The 18,025-nt window shown below is 33.8% G+C and overlaps 1 long non-coding RNA gene across 1 annotated transcript in view; it reads right to left on the bottom strand.

Annotated features, from left to right (window-relative positions):
* Window positions 1–2,028: 2,028 nt before the first annotated feature.
* LOC140436165 (uncharacterized) overlaps window positions 2,029–18,025 on the bottom strand; it is a 60,803-nt gene continuing 44,806 nt past the window's right edge. The window contains exon 3 of the long non-coding RNA XR_011950254.1: window positions 2,029–2,118. This is a non-coding gene — a long non-coding RNA (uncharacterized lncRNA). The remainder of the gene's footprint in view (window positions 2,119–18,025) is intronic.

An 18,025-nucleotide genomic window follows, 5' to 3' on the forward strand; every position in this document is an offset into this window, starting at 1 on the left:
TAATATTCAAATAATATTCAAATTCCAGAAGACAATAGCTTTAGATCAAAATCAAACTTTAACGATGAGAATAAAGGAGCCAGTTGGTAAAAATACTCTTCGCGGTTTTATTTCTATGTTATATAAGGTTGTGTGTTAATTTAAAAAGAAGGTAAACTTAATTTTAATTGATACTTTTTATATTAACCAAAATTAATATATAAAGTATTATCCTGTACCTTTTTATATATTATACAATTTTTTAAATGACAAAATTATATTGGTATTTTAAATAACATAGACCGCGCAATAAAAACAGGGTTAAAACCGGAAGAAGTGCCTAATAATCACATCTGAGATATTTTTTCAAGACCCTCACTTTCAAACCCATTGATTTTTTATCTCGCAGGGTCCCTGCCTACCTGGGTACACAAAAGCAGAAGAACAAGGCCGTCATCAGACACTTGCAAGGAACTAGACCATATGCAAAAGAAGTCAGCAGGTATCTCAGACATCTGCATAAGAAAAAAAGGTGAAAAAAGGGTTGTGTGAGAACCTGGGAACAGGTAACAAAAACGGATTATGAAAAATGATAAATTATATTGGGGACCTTATTTGAATATCATTCAGAAAGTGTCATGGGTCGTTTCTATGGCATTTGCATGTAGGGTATTAAAAACAGCGCAGGGCTAGGCCTAGTTAAAGAATTCATACAGAGATTTTTATAAATCTACTTCTATAATAACAGGGTACGCTTTTGAAAAGGAAAGAATTATTTTAAATACGATTGTAAAAATATTTTCTAGTGGCATTTTTACGTTATCTACATAATCTCAAATTAAAATTATAATAGTAATCACAATAACTCGAAAGTGAAAATCGAAACATCAAAATAAACGTATTTTCAATTACAATTTTAGTTATTTTCCGTTAAAAATAGTGGATAATATTTTTAAATGATCTTTTTTTATCAGTTTTTTTACACTTTATCAGTTTGATTTAAATATTTTTATATAAGAAAAATAGATGCATTCATAGACTATGAAACACATTTGACAGTATCGATATGTGGACCATAGACCAAGGTATTAATCATTGCAGAATACATTCGAGATATAAAGAATTAATACATAATATACATATATGAAAATCCAACTATACGCAAACAATAGTACAACTAGACGAAAATACAAATCCCATCCTGATTAAGATCCGCGTTTCACAGCGCGACGTAATATCGTGAAAGCTAATCTAGCTCTAGAAGACGTTTTCAAATCTTCAAATTAGTTAACATTTGGCATCAACAAAGATGGCAACAAGTTAATCCCTTTCAGATTCGCTAACGACCTCGTGATTATAACTAGTACATACGAGGAACTACACGGTATGGTGGAGGAAGATAAATATGACAAAAAAAATGAGAAACAATTACTTAGACCAAATTCTGAAACTTGACAAGCAGAACCAAAGTACGGAAATCACTAGAAGATGAAGACTGGGATTGTCACGATTTGGAAAGCTTAGTTGGATAATTAAGAACCTCCGAATATCTTAATATTTGAGAAGCAAAGTGTTAAACCAGTGTATCCTTTCTATCATAACATATGGATTCTATACTAGGACCCTGACCAAGGCAAATATGAATATACTATGCACAAGAGAAAAAGCAATGGAGAGGGCAATGTTAGATATACAACTGTCAGAGGAACCTCCTAGTGAGATCAAAAACAAATGTCAAGGATATCATAAAAAAGATTGCCAAAAATTGCCAAACTCAAACGAAGCTTTGCAAGCCACACTGTTAGACAAAAAGAATAGAACAACGTTGGAACACCACAATATAACATAGGTAGACGACTAAAAGGAAGACCACAGATGAGATGCTACGGAAATTGAAAGTACGCTGCTTAGGATAGAGATCGATGGAAGGAGTTGGGAAAGAAATATGACACCGCAAAAATCTCGTCTTTTTAATCTAATTGTTTTCTAAACTAAATATGTAACAAAATATAATTAAAAGTATTACAACAATCATGTAAAATGAGTTGACATTTATGCGTTCTTTGATATTTGATTTGTTCCTTTTCCATTTTTTGTTGTTGGTGAGTTCTTCAATTTTCGTTCACGTTGTTTTGATATCTGAAACAAGAAGAAAGCATATTTATGTAAATCAATAAGCTCTGCAGTAATGAATTGATTGTAGTATCTTAGTTTTTTTCTGAAGTAGATAATTGGGAATAAATAATAATTGTAACTAGATAGTTAATCTTAGATTTCGGTCTTTAGAGTCCATAGAGGGTCCATTTTTAAAATACAATTGTTAAAATTAAATAAATGATTCTATTTTGATATACTATTCAATTAGAATTCTCAACGTTTATCGATTTTTTTTGTGTGTAACATAATATATCTAAGAATAAAAACAAAGATAAAGGTTTAGTGACCATCATATAATATATTGTCCGGTTTATAGCATCCTGAACCTACTGGTTTCCAGTCTCCATTTACGTCTATCGACCCAGTGTCCTGGTCATAGATCTCTCTCTAACATTGCTTTTTGTCCTAATTTGTCTAATATGTCCGTACCAAATAAGCTGTTTTTGCTGTACTTATTCTATGATATCCACCATCATTCGTTCTGTCCATGATTTGTCTTAATTTTTCATTTGTTAAGTGCGTCATTCTAGATATACCTATTATACTGCGTCAAAAATCCATTTCCAGAACAAGGAGTTTGGATCCGTTCTCTAAGTAAGTTCAAAAAGTACAATGCTTTTGAAAATGCTGTTATATAGCTGTATCTTCTTCTATTTAGAGATAGATTTTGACCACAGTAGTAAGTTTAGTAATTTTATTATTTTTTTCCCTTTATGATTTTTTCTTCGATTTCTGTTTCAGAGCGACCATTTCTTTTTATATTTGCTTCCAAATAATTTGCCCCATCTTCTAAGTTTAATTCATCGTTTCCAGCTCCTTCTATATACATGTACGTATTTAGTTTTTGTTGAGTTAACATTTACTCCCCATCGCTCATAATACTGTATTAATATCATGAATTGCAGATATTCCTGGTCCTGTGCGATGACTACTCAATCTTACGCGAAATGTGGCACATATAGGGTTGTTTCGTTGTTTAATGGTTTACTTATTCCAGAACATGATCTCCATTTCGTCACTGCCTCACTTAAGTAGATTTTAAAAACTGTTGGAGATAGACAGCAGCCTTGCTTTAGTTCCTTATTTACCTTAAAATTCTCGAACTGGTTGTTAATCTTTATTTTTGATCAAAGATCGTTGTAAAATCGTTGTATTGCTTTCACAAGTGTAATTTTAATAGATGACTCCAGTACTTACCATAGTCTATAATAAGGGTATTGTATCATAGCTTTAGTCAAGTTTACAAGTAATACATGAATTAGACTATCCCAAGACATTAATTCTTCATTTGGTCGGGTTAAAGTGTAAATGTGGTCGACGCAAGATCGTCCAGCTCGAAGTCATGCTTGCTGTTTCAGCTTAAGCGTACAACCTACTGAGATTGTTTGTTACTGAGATGCAGAGGTAGTTTTTGCAGTCAGCCTTATCTCCTTTTTTATAAATCGGTGTAATCCATTCTTCGTTCCAGCTTTCAGGTATATTACAAATACCATTCATTTTTTAAGGTGTCATAACTTGTGTTTTATATTTTTTCATAATCCGAAGACATTAATTTTGAAATCGAATATTGAAAGAAAAAAAATCAGGAAACGTACTAAAGAGTACTAGGAAATTAAATTTGCAGAACGTTTAAAAATAATTTAGTGAATTTGTCATCAAGTCTGTAACTGCAATATTTGATTCATTATAGTTAAATAATATCTAACAATAAAGTCAAATTAAAGTTGTGCTCTTCTAATTCAGCTATCATATTATCATCAGCATATGTTATATTAATAATAATTATTGCATTTATTCTGGCCCCGTCTAAACGCTCTTGAAGGGATAGTCTGATAACATGTTTGACATCTACATTAAATGCCAATGGAGACAAAATGCAACTCTGGTGAATTCCTCAGTCATCCATTTTTCTATTCTAACACATCCTGTGTGGTTCCAAACTATGTTAAAAATATTTTGTATATTTTATGTCCTTCTAAACCTACGTCTTTTAATAACTCGAATATTCTCTCATGCTTAATGTGGTCTAAATAATTTTATAATCAACGTAACATGCGTATCAGCTTTTTTGAACCTCTAGGCACATCTTCGTAATAAAGCTTATTCCTAGGGTTGCCTCTCGAAGGTCTGTTCTCTTTATGAAGCCATATTGAAAATGATTTAGATATTCTTTACACTTGCGTTCTTCTTCTTCTTCTTCGTCTAGCCATTCACGTCCACATCTGAACATAAGCCTCTTCAAGTCTTCCTTTCCATTGTTTTTTATTGTACTCTACTTGTAGCCAATTTTTCCCAGCAGTACTTTTCAGATCATCTGTCCATCTCATAGGAGGTCTGCCTCTGGGTATTTTGTGTTGGTATGGTCTCCAGGTTAAAATTGATCTGTGCCATTTGTTTAGATCGCTCCTAGCTACATGTCCAGCGTATTCCCATTTCAACTTTAATGATTTTTGCACCACATCGGTGACTTTGGTTTTCTGTCTTATCCATGTGTTTGTTTTCTTGTCCTTAAGTGATATACCTAGCATTGATCTTTCCATCGCGTGTTGAGTGACTCTCAGTATATTCATATTCTTTTTTGTGATTGTCCATGTTTGTGCCGCATAAGTTAATATCGGAATAATGCATGCATCAAAAACTTTAGATCTAAGATGTAATTGAATTTGTTGATTTCTGAGTATATAGTTCAGTTTACCGAATGCTGCCAAAGCTTACTTTCTTCTTCTTTTTATTTCTTCAGTTTGAATTTCCCTATTTAGTATTATTTTTTGTCCTAAGTATATATATTCTTCAACTTTTTCTATAACTTTATCGTTTATTATTGTCACGGTGTCTTCGGAGTGCATGACTTTTGTTTTGTTTAAATTCATTTTCAGTCCTATTTTAGAAGATTCGGTGTGTAGTTCTAAAAGCATGGTTTGCATTTCTTATAGGTCAGTAGCTATCAGGATTATGTCATCTGCAAATCATAGATTACGGAGGTAGCGGCCATTGATGTTTATTCCCTTATATTTCCAATTTAGGTTTTTAAAAACGTCCTCCAAAACTAAGGTGAACAGTTTGGGTGATAAAGTATCTCCCTGTTTGACTCCCCTGTTTAATGGTACAGGGTTCGTGTGTTCACTTTCATTTAGGTAGTATGTAGCTGTAGCTTGGTTCATAGTTTCTTTTATTAAGTTAATATATCTGCTGTCTATTCTACAATTTTGCATTGCGTTTATTACGGCCGTGTGTTCTATGGTATCGAAAGCTTTTTCGTAGTCTACAAATGCTAGGAAAACTGGAAACTTGCGTTGAATACGATTAAATATTACTCACATAAATATATTTGCAGCGTGACTCATTAAAGATATTGTGCGGTGATCTTCGCAACTTCTTGTTTCGTTTTTCTTTAAAAATAGGGTATATGTAGATGTTATCTAGTCTTATGGTAAAGTTTTAATTTTATATATGCAATGAAAAACTTTAATTTGTTACAATAGCTTGCTTAACTTCTTTATAAGTACTGTCAATTTCTGGGAATACAGAAACAGAAAAACTGACGATGCATTCTGATTTAGCATTAAAAGTCATGTGGGGAAAATAATTGACCTAAAACACGCGGGGAAACTTTACCTCCTAAAAACTCCTAAAAAATAGAAAAAAACAGACACTCATAAACTACGATAGTCATGTATCTTACTTTTAGGATTTCTGTTGTGTATGAACATTGAATTTCCAAATAAAATTTTTTAAATACTACTGTTGTTCAAAAGAAGCTGTAAGCTGTGGTCAATAAATTCAAACAATATCTTCATTGGTTTTAAGCAATTAATCCTTTGCAATATTTACTTTCCATTGGTGAAAATTGTCGACGTTCGTGTAAAAATTTTTGTCGAAAATGAGCTACTTACGTCGCTTTACATACTTTTTAATAATTCGTGAATATTATCACTTATTTCATAACATTTTTTTTGTGAAGCACCATTTTCTGCATAATTTTATTGGAATTTACCTACATAATTTATAGTATATATAATTATAGTATAGACTTTAATTTGCTACTCCTTTACAACTAATTATATAATTATAATGTATAATACAAGAAGAATTATTGACATACTTAGCACTAGCTCTGAGTCTAGTTAATATTGTTTTAGGTTATTTTTTGTTAACTTTGTTAGTCTCAATTGTATTATTATGTTTCAAGAATTTGATATTATTAACATGCAGCTAGTTCGTCCCTGGCTCAAAGAATATACCTCGACAGCCGTTACTTTTGATGCATATATTCAAATGAGGTTTATTGAACAATTTGTTCGATTGTTAGAGACGTTCGGGGTTCTATTTGCGACCTTTTTTCGGACAAAGGGTAAATAATGTCGCGTCAATGCTGAGGTATTTTCAACCCCTTGAGGTCTGCTGCGACAACGTGCACTCCTCGGATAATTTATGGTCGAAGTGCATTATTTGCGTAGCGCGTACTTATTCATTCAATCAAATTCGAATTCGGGTATGGATTAACTGGATCAGACGGTGAATGAGGTATATATGTTCAATAACGTGCAATAAACGCTTTAAATAAATATCTATTGACAAGAAAGATATGTCCGGTTTCGAGACAAGGAGTTGGTAATCAATCAAATTATGATTTGTTATTAAGATATGGTATTAAGATAAGGTACGATTAAGATAAAAGTTTTAACATTTTTGTCACCTTCTGAGGTGTATTCTGTAACAATTCCGTTAAAGTTTAGAAGCCTCCAAGATCTAACGTCCGCTTAAAATATTTTTGTATTTTTTAATTGATGCATCCGTTAAAATCATTACCTAAATAACTCTCGCTATAAACAGATTTGGAGAATGTCAAAACTTGCCCTTTTATTTTTAGCAGTCCATTAAATTTGGTTTGATAATTTTTGTTTGTTTATATTTATATGATTTGTAGTTTGTTATTTATATGTTATAGTATAGATAAAGAATTACAAGTTAACAAAATGATAATGGCTTTTTATGATGTAATGACACCTATAACAAAATTCAAATTTTTGTTTTTTTTTTGTAGAGATGAATTCAGATTACAACCAAAGGTAATCTGAGATATGAGCGATCCTTTTCAGCTAGCCTCTTGAACATTTAGCAAACTTTTAATGAAAATTTTTAATAAAAATGTTACAAGGATTAACATTTATATGCAAAAAAGGCAAAGAATATTTACAATTACTAAAGAACTAAAGATAAATATTACCAAAAATCAATAACTAAAAAATGTATTCACTGAAAGAAGAAATCGAATATCAACAAGGAAGGAACACAAATAAAATAAAATATTAAAAGTTTAAAATGCCGTTAAGACGTATGGTTTTATATTTTAATTTTTAAATTTAAAAATATTAAAATTTTAAATTTTTATATTAAATATTTTGCAAAAGTTTAGTCAATACAGCTGTTATATAGAGATGATCATCGAATTATTATAAAAGCATGCAGATACACCTGATTTATTGCCAAGAGAACAAAAAAATTGTGTGTTAACCGATAAATTACGATTGCAGTATATGCACGATATCGCGCCAACGATATTTAGAAGAAAACACGGAGCTGACTGCAGCATCTGGACGTGATCCAGAGTTAGTGAAAAAAGTTTTGATGATATCATCGAGAAGATAATGTTAGTTAGATCGACAATAAATAGTCAACGATATTTATTATATCTATTTATATTATATCTATAGTTAACTATTTTAAATAGTCGACTTATTTATTTCAACCATTCTTGTCTTCTTCCAGATCCGTGATCATTACCGATCGTTCGATATCATGTTGGCTACCGTATTCTCTTTAACAGCAGCTCTAAATAATGATGTCTTCGATTTTCCGTACAATTGTCTTAAGTTTTGAAGCCACGATGTTCTTCTTCTACCAGGGCCACGTTTACCTTGAATATTTCGTTGGTCTTCTTCTTCTTCAGATGCAAATCCACTAATGGATGTTAGCGATCACATTTTCCATTAATTCTCTATTTCTTGCAATATGTATCAGAGATTGTATGTCGTTAATCCCTGTCCATTGCCTTATGTTTCGGAGCCAGGGCATTTTCTTGCGTCCCATTCCTCTTTTGCCTTCAATTTTACCCTCGATTATAAGTTGGAGGAACTGGTATTTTTCATTTCGCATGATGTGACCTAGATACGCCGTTTTCCTTTTCTTAATGGCTTCGAAAAGTTGGCGTTCTTGGTTTATTGTTTTGAAGGACATCGATATTTGTGATTTTCGCTGTCCATGGTAGTTTTAGGATACGGCGATAGAGCCACATTTTGAAAGCTTCTAATCTGTTTATATCCCTCGTTTTAAGTGTCATTTCGTTGGTAGAGCCAAGTAAATTAAAGGTTAGAAATGTCCATGAACACAAAAGGTTGCATAAGAATATGCTACGGGAAATAAAAACGTCAAAGCCGCATGACTGTTAAAGACATGTACGGAAATTGAAACACTACAAGACAAACATGATGATTTCTATATGTACATAAAGAAGAGGTACAGAACACTAAAAATGCAAACACAATGCCAGATTTTGACTACAACTGAAGATAAATTTAAAAAATTACAACAATGCAAGCAAGAAATATTCTAAGTTATAGCAAGAAGACAGACTGAAATAGGCAATCCCTACAATCCAGAAATAACAAACAAACCAAGAAGTGACTATGGCCAATAAATAAATTAAAGATGGGAAATCACCAGAACCTCATAAAGTGCATGATGAAATTTTAAAGCTACATATTAGAGCACACCAAATCACAGCTCTTACAAAGCCATTCAACAACATATATGAGACTGGTCACTTACCAAAAGCCTGGCTACTATCGATATTCATTTCACTTCCTAAAAAGTCAACGCTAGGAAATGTAAAGAACATAGATTAATATTACTTTGATGAGCCATGTACTTTACGTACTTCTTACTATCATTCACTCAAGTATATACACTAAATTAGAAGAACAACTAAGTGAAGTTCACTTTTGATTCAGAACAGGACTCGGAACGAGCAAAGCACTTTTCAATTTGTAAGTTCTAATACAGGGATTTAGAGATATCAACTACATGTGTATGCATGTTTTATTACTTTCAAGAAAACATTTGACAAAGTACCAAGTAGAAAACTAATCGATATCCTAAGAACCTCAGAGCTATATGGTAGGGATATAAGACTAATGTCCAACAAAAATCAATAGTTCAATTAGAAAATGAACTATCCTACAGCTTCACAGTCGTAAACAGGATTCGAAAAAATGTCCTGAATAAGGTATGTTTGGTGTTATTCGATAGATTTTTGAAAAGTATTGAAGGCGTGTTTTTTAGTTTTTTTATCCGATGTAAATTTCGCGAAATATTCAACCGTTCCGCTTCATTTGTCACACCCAGTATATTACCTGCATTACTACGTTTAAGATCTCGACGTTTTGGTGTGATATTTTATTAAAATATTTTGATTTTTTTATATAATATTGCACTTGTCCTTTAGTTTACGCTTGTATAATAAAACTCCTAAGTATCTCAAACATAAAAATACATTACGACATTAGAAACAAGCCGTACCCAAGAGTATTAGCGTGAGTGGACCTATATAGTTACATAAGCAGGTATAGGTAATCAATAATAATAATGTATTCAACATTAAATTACCTTCTTGAAAATTGGAAATGTGTGAGTAAAGCATTGCTATGCTGCCAGATCAATTGTTGGTCAATAGATCTATAGTTTAATAGATTTAGACTATTTTATATTATCAGATACACATATATATATATATATATATATATATATATATATATATATATATATATATATATATATACAGTACTGTGTGAATTAATAGAAGCATAGGCTATTTTAATGAAAAAGCGGCTGAATGACCGCTTCTATCGCAGTTGCGCAGTCCAGCTTTGCAAATGCTCCATAAATTTTCAATGGGGTTGAGGTCTGGCGAATTACCGGGCCAATCCAAAGTACCTGGATCAAGCTTTTTAACGAATTGCATCGCAGGATATGTCTGAAATAGAAACTGAGATCGCTGAAATTTTTAAAACGTCAAACGTTCCTAATACCAAAACTCTTCAAGGTCAAAGATGTGTATAATACAATTAAAAAATCACTAGAAATTAAACTTCAGAGTTTGACGTGTTCAAAGATAAAGTCATTTATTCATTTATTTAGCGTATGGCTACATCATAGTTAAGTTTTGTGAATAAGCAAAGAGGAAAATGCATTACAACGAGTAAATGACAATAAATAATTTTTACAAACATTTAGTTGACAAATAAATTTAATTCAATCTTTGGCCGCAACTAAAAAATCGAACGGATTACCGTTGTAGAATCTGATCGGACATTCTTCCACCATATGTTTAACCGTTTGTCCTCAGCTTGGAGAGAACCCCACATAAAAAGTGATCGGAGCACCTGCCACAGTTTGTTCTGATTCTGATCAGTATGAGATTCATCTTGGTTGGTCGAAACCCTTTGAATTTCTTGTACTACATGGCATATTTTGGGCGATGCATTCTTCTCCCAATCTTCTCGTTAATGCAAGGGTCGGTTATCTTGGAGTTGCTTTCAATTAGATTCTTGCACAATCTAGAGGGCTGTTTCTTGAACGAAGCCTACTTGTCTCTGCAGGTGATACCAACGTGAGAGCGAAGCACAGGCTCTGTGTTAATTTTTCTCCCTGAGAAGGGCATGTTCTCGGTCGGCATGTGAGGGTGCTGTGTGGCTCAGTGATAGTAGCCAGTATGTTAATGTGGCCTTCATTGTGCCGGATACAATACGTAAAGCCTGGTTGAGTTGGGCGTAAACACGTTTGGTGTCCTGGCTATTGAACTACATCGGCGCAGTCCCAGTGCTGTCGATCTAAGTATAGACGCTGCCAGGTAGATTAACCCTTAATCGGTAATCCCGCCATAAGGCCGGCATTAAAATAACCGAATTATTTTAAAATGTAAAATTTATTTGCTCTCACATCGACTACACCGCTTTTGGGCAAGAATAGAGTCGACCAACGGTAACGGTTTAAAAGTTGTAGATTCAGTTACTTGAGAGATATAGCCAGTTACGTAGAAACAAGCAAGTGAATCGTACATACAAATTATTGCTCTGGAACACGTGGAATCGAACCGTAAAATAAAATAGTTCTAGTTGTCCAATTGATTTTATATTTTTTTTGGTAAGTACTTATAGTATTTGTTTGATAGTTTGCTAGCGTGTTTGATGAGAAATGCAAAATTAGTGCTACTTTTTGAGTGTTGAGTGATACCCGCCTTTTGGCCGGCTTGTCGGTGTACGGTAAAAATAATTCCTTCGCGTATTTGAATAAAACTACATATTTGAATTATTTATACATTTTTTTTTCTATCGTAGACCATGGAAAAGAATAGATCTCAAACACGAAGAAAGTATGGTGCGAAAAGGTATCACGAGCTGACAGAAGCGGAAAAAAGAACAAAATACGATCTTTCCACATTAACCGATGAACAAATCGACGAGATCTTGAACTCTAATCTTGCTTCAGATGACGAGTCAGTTTACGAAGATGATGATGATAGCATAGCCGATCCGGATTATGACTACAAGGCGGATGTGCTCACAGCCGAGAACGATGAGATGATTGCTCCTTGTCTACATGAAAATATCATTGATTTGGATCTCTCCATGGATCTCTCCATGAATAGCAACATTAACTTTCCGGAACTTATAACACCAGAAACTACAACACCAGAAGTTTCAACAACTGATCCGGATACTCAAATAGACGTTTCAGTATCTCCCGTACCGTTAATATCAAAAGCTCCAATTGCATCAACTTCCACACAACTAGCAACAACCACTAAGTTCAAACCAAAGAAAAGACCCAGATCCCCGTTACCAACTGTAGAAGCTACGGGACTGCAAATAGTACCATCAGCGGGTGGCTTTACTGGCACAGGTATGCTAATAAAACACGGAAAGTCATAATGCAATACTAATTTTTTCTCTTTCTGTTTTCAGGCTTGGATGCGATCGACAAAAATTCAGCTGAGTTTACGAAAATTGTATGGCGAAAAAAGGCAATGCAATTGCATGTCAATGAAGTTGCATTTCGAGGAAACACTACATTGCTCTATACTGTAAAAAAGCTGAAGACACCAATGGAGTATTTTGGTATTTTTTTACGGATGAACTGATCGACCTGGTTGTTTGTGAAACCAATCGGAACGCACGTTTGAAAGACATAAACACACAATTCAACGTTGATGCAGTGCAGATTCGACGATAGGTCGGAATTCTATTGTACATGTCCATTTTTCGTTATCCCAATATGGAGTCACACTGGGGAGATGAAGCAGAACGTATCCAAAAAGGACAACCTGGATATGATTTGCTTTTTAGAATCAGGAAAGTTGTTAATATTTTAAATGCACGCTTCAATTCCGTTCCAAAGAATGCGCGGTTATGTGTTGACGAGCAAATGTGTTCGACAAAAATGGCGCACCATTTACGCCAGTACATGCCGAACAATCCCCATAAATGGGGAATTAAGTTGTTTGTACTATGCGATACCACAGGATATTCGTACCAATTTGAGATACATAATGGTGCTGGAGATAACATCATCGTGCCAGGAACACCAGACCTCGGAGCTACCAGCAACGTTGTTATTCGGTTGTCACAAACAATTCCAAATTTCAAAAACCATATTGTATATTGTGACAATTTTTACACATCCTTGCCTCTTCTAGTTTATTTACGAGCTCGTGGAATTTTTGGGTTGGGGACAATACGTGCAAATCGAATTCCCAATTGTAAACTTCCGCTTGATACAGATAGAGAAATCAAAGACGCGGAACGAGGTTATGCAGTGGAGTATATGGGTTGTGCATATGGTGTGGATCTTACCACTGTCCTCTGGAAAGACACCAAGAATGTAAAACTTTGTTCAACTTACGTTGGGGTCAAACCGTTTCGGAAATTGAATTCAGACAAACAGATAGCAAAAACGACTCGGTACGACAAAAAAAGAAAGAATACATTAATGTTGACTACCTACAAATAATTCGTGAGTACAATTCGCATATGGGTGGAGTTGACCTCATGGACTCTCATATGGGACGAAGTGGACTACGCATTAAAACAATGGATGCAATGACACGCATCTTTTGCCATCTTCTGGATATGGCTGTCACAAATGCGTTCATTTTGTATCGCAGATCATATAATGAAGATACCAAGAAAACAGATTTCAGAGAAGAAGAAGAAGCTTCACAAGAAAAAAATATGAGATTATTCCAATTTTGTGTGAAAATTGCTCAAGGTCTGTGCTCTTCTGTTCAGAAAAGACCCATTGGTCGACCTTCAAACTCACCGCTCCCTACTAATAGTACTAATGCTGATAAAAAGGCGGCGCATCCTGTTGAAGACCTACGGTACGATGGAGTAGATCATGTTCCGGAATGGATTCCAGGCCGTAAAAAGTCCTGCAAATACTGCAAGAAATCGGAGACACACACTTTCTGCCCGAAATGTCAACTGCATTTATGTTATTTAAGTTTTATATCAAGTTATTTCAAGTTTATATCAATAAAAATTTAAATGTTTTTATAAGCAACAAAAAAGCACTAGTTTATTTTTCCCCGTAGAACGATATACCGGCCATATGGGCGGCATTCTTCTTTTTCACTTTGTGGCTAACTCAATAAAGATATCGAGAAATTGACTTTTCATTCGTATTTCGCGTACCAAAATTACCCCGAAACCAAAATTTTCAGAAAGTTAAACCCCGATTTCTATTTTGCCGATTAAAGGGGATAGAGTCATATAGGTAGATATACCCAAAAACTTCATGTAGTCGCAATAGCCTGATACCAGTTCTTATAAAACTTTTAGAAAAACTGTATCTAACCAGACTAAATCCTATAATTGAAGAAAACCATCTGATTTGTGGTCGTGGTCGGCTTCTGCTCCGTAGTACTTTGTTGTCTTGGCTTCCACTAAACAATTGTCTTGTCCATCGGTTGTCAGATAATCTGATGATATGTGCTACCCAGTTCCTGTTTAGCGTGTGATTCTTTCGATAGTGCGTGTTATTTTTGTTTTACGACGTATTTCTTCGTTTGAGATTCGGTCTGCTAGAGAGACATCCAAAATCTGGCGATACATAGTCCTCTGAGTCACGCTAATCTTGTTTATTAGTTTTTTTGCGAGTGCTATTGTTTTCGCTCTGTAAGTAAATATTGGTAACATACACTGGTATAATATGAAGATTCTATTTAAGAATATAGTGTAATTTACCGAATGCTACTCAAGGTAATTCTGTGCGACGTAGAAGCTAACATGCCCCAAGTATTTATACGACGCAGTCTGTTCAATATCCTTTCTCTCAACAGCAATATTACGATTTACGATTGTTTACCAGATTAGTCATTACGTCTTGCCCATGTTGATCTTTAATCCGACCTATAATTTTTTCAACATCCATACGATAGGCGATAAAGACGATGCCATCTACGAATCTCAAAAGACTGAGCTTCTCTCCACTTATATTGATACCATCTTCGTTCAGATCTACCCTCTAACAAGTATGTACTAAAAGTGTCGTGAGAAGCTTTGGAGTGTCTGTGTTGTTGAGACTGTGTCTTCTTGCCGTACTCCTCGCTGTATACAGATTTTATTTGTTTCTTGTTCAGATAGTCTTACGCTAGCTGTGGCATTTTTATAGAAATGTTGGATTATCTAAGTGTAGCGATGGTTTTTTCGACATTCTGTCACTGATTTTATCTTTATTAAGTAGATGCATACGGATAAATTAAACGCACTAGAGATATGTGAAAAAAGTGTTTTTATTTTGTAAATTTGGATAAAATTTTACTAACCAAATACATACTTAATTATGGCATTATGACATTTTAATAGATATGTTGGACCATCTTAGAGTAGCGATGGTTTTTTCGGCATTCTGTCAATGATTTAATTTTTTTTATTGAGTAGATGCATACGGATAAATTAAACGCTTCTTCTTCTTATGGTACCATATCCAATTAGTGGATGTTGGCGACAATTCTGGCATACTCCTCTCGGTCTTGTGTGGCTCTAAAGAGTGCATGGGCATCGAAGTTTGTCCAATCCCTTATGTTTTTATGCCATAAGTATTTCTTTCCTCCGATGCCCCGTTTTCCTTCTATCTTCCCCTCCATATTAAGCTTTAAGAACTGGTACTTGAAATTTCGAAATGTATTACCCAGATAAGCAGTTTTTCTTCTTTTTATTATTAGCAGCAGTTCTCGTTCTCTGCCCATTCGATTTAATGCTTCGATATTTGTTGTGTGATCTGTCCAGGGAATTTTAAGTAGTCTTCTAAATACCCACATTTCAAAGGCCTCCAATCGGTTCATCACATTGGTTTTTGTGTCTAGGTTTCTACACCATATAGCAGTATGGAGTAAATGTAACATTTTACAAACTTAACGCTTTTACGAAGCGTTAAGTTAAGGCTGCTGTTGCTTAGCAAGGTTCTTATATTAGTAAATGCTGTTCTGGCTTGCTCAATCCTGCTACGTAACTCTATGTCTGGATCTAGATCTTCAGTTATCCAACTACCGAGATATCTGAACTTTGGGACCTTTTGGATGTTCTTATTATTTACTCTTATATTTAATTGCATATTTCGTGTTCTAACCACCATTACCTTCGTCTTGTCTATATTAATCTTCAAGCCCAGTCGTTCTCCTTTAGTGTTTATTCTATCTATTAGTCGTTGTAGCGCTTCTTGGCTATCAGCTATTATGACTGTATTATCAGCATAGCGAAGATTACTGATAGTCTTAAACGCACTAGAGATAAATGAAAAGAGTGTTTTCATTTTGTAAATTTTGATGAAATTGGACTAACCGAATACATACTAAAGACTATAGCGGGATAAGATGGTCAAAATTGCACCATGCTCGATTCAGTTTTGGGTCTGGCCATTCGAAAGGACATAATTAAAAACCCACTCAGTTAAATTTTCAAGTCCCTAGATGCCTCTGGGGGTTCGCTATGGAAAAAAAAAATTTCAGACGGTGTATTGCTGCAAAAATCTGAAAAAATTCATGAAAGCGTATTTTAATAATACAAAACTGCCTGATTTTTTTCAGATTTTTAGCTTGAAAATTGAGCCCAGGAAAAATATTTGAAATTTTCACTGATATTTTAGGTTATGTCGGAAATTTTTGGCCAACTTTAAAACAATGTCTTTTATGGGTTTTTCCGGTTCTTTCGAATAGCATAGGTATTATTGTCATTTTCAACGTGGAAAATGCCTAAAAATCGAAAAAAACTGCTTTTTTGGCATTTTTCTGAAGTTTTCGACTCATAACCTCAACAACATACACCTAAATTAATGATAATTTATATTTTTATATGTATTCTTACCTTTACAATCGAAATAAGCTATTAAAACTATTTTTTTTTTACAGTATGCTCCAAAAACCGAAAAACCCTTTTTTGACGTTGTTTTTAAGCTTTCGCTATATAACCTCTAAATTCAGTGTCTAATTGAATGGTAATTTACATTTTCACATATATCTTTCCCTCTACAATCAAAATCAGCTATTCAAAGCATTAGTTTTATCTCACAACGTTCTCAAAAACCGAAAAACCTCATTTTCTCCATGTTTTTACTACATAACCTCAAAAGACTCTGAAAAATGAATCGTGAATTAGAACGCACTTGTACACTTAAAAGTTATGGAGTTTTAAGCTAGCGAATATATCTATATACGTGATATTATATCACAATGTACATGTATTTATACACAGACGCATATCTATATAGTTCCATGACTTTTGAGATCCCTGTTATATACATTCATAAGCTCGTACCACGCTCGTCCATGCCTTACTCTTCCGCTTAGATACAAGAGCGTTATACCCATGCTTATATCATTATTCTTTTATTTTATATTTTATATTTACTTAACTGTTTTGGCCTTCATGTCTTAGCCCTACATCCCGCATATCCAGGGAGCCTGATTGTAATATAAAACATGGCGTTGATAGTTGCGCCGCACGGTAGTTGATATTACGCGGCACAACTACCAAATTTATAAATGTTACATTGGGTATAAGCCAGAATCTATTAGCTACAATGCAATTTTACGTCGTTGTTAATTAGTGAATATATAAATTTTCTTTACCTCTAAAAATTATTTTGTTTTCCTGCGTACGATCAGCTGTAAAAATTAATTAAAAGATATCGAAAATATAGTTCATTTTTTAGAGTCTTTTGAAGTTATGTAGTAAAAACATGGAGAAAATGGGGTTTTTCGGTTTTTGAGAATGTTGTGAGACAAAACTATTGCTTTGAATAGCTGATTTTGATTGTAGAGGGAAAGATACATGTGAAAATGTAAATTACCATTCACTTAGACATTGAATTTAGGAGTTACATAGCGAAAGCTTAAAAACAACGCCGAAAAACAGTTTTCGGTTTTTGGAACATGCTGTAGGAAAAAATAATAGTTTTAATAGCTTATTTCGATTGTAAAGGTAAGAATACATATAAAAATATGAATTATAATTTGGTGTATGTTGTTGAGGTTATGAGTCAAAAACTTCAGAAAAATGCCAAAAAAGCAGTTTTTTCGATTTTTAGGCATTTTCCACGTTGAAAATGACAATAATACCTATGCCATTCGAAAGAACGGGAAAAAAACCCATAAAAAACATTGTTTTAAAGTTGGCCGAAAATTTCCGACAAAACCTAAAATATCACTGAAAATTTCAAATATTTTTCCTATGCTCAATTTTCAAGCTAAAAATCTGAAAAAACTCAGGTTTTTTTGTATTATTAAAATACGCTTTCATGAATTTTTTCAGATTTTTTGCAGCAATACAGTGTC

This window comes from Diabrotica undecimpunctata, chromosome 3 (assembly GCF_040954645.1).
Source record: "Diabrotica undecimpunctata isolate CICGRU chromosome 3, icDiaUnde3, whole genome shotgun sequence".
NCBI lineage: Eukaryota > Metazoa > Arthropoda > Insecta > Coleoptera > Chrysomelidae > Diabrotica > Diabrotica undecimpunctata.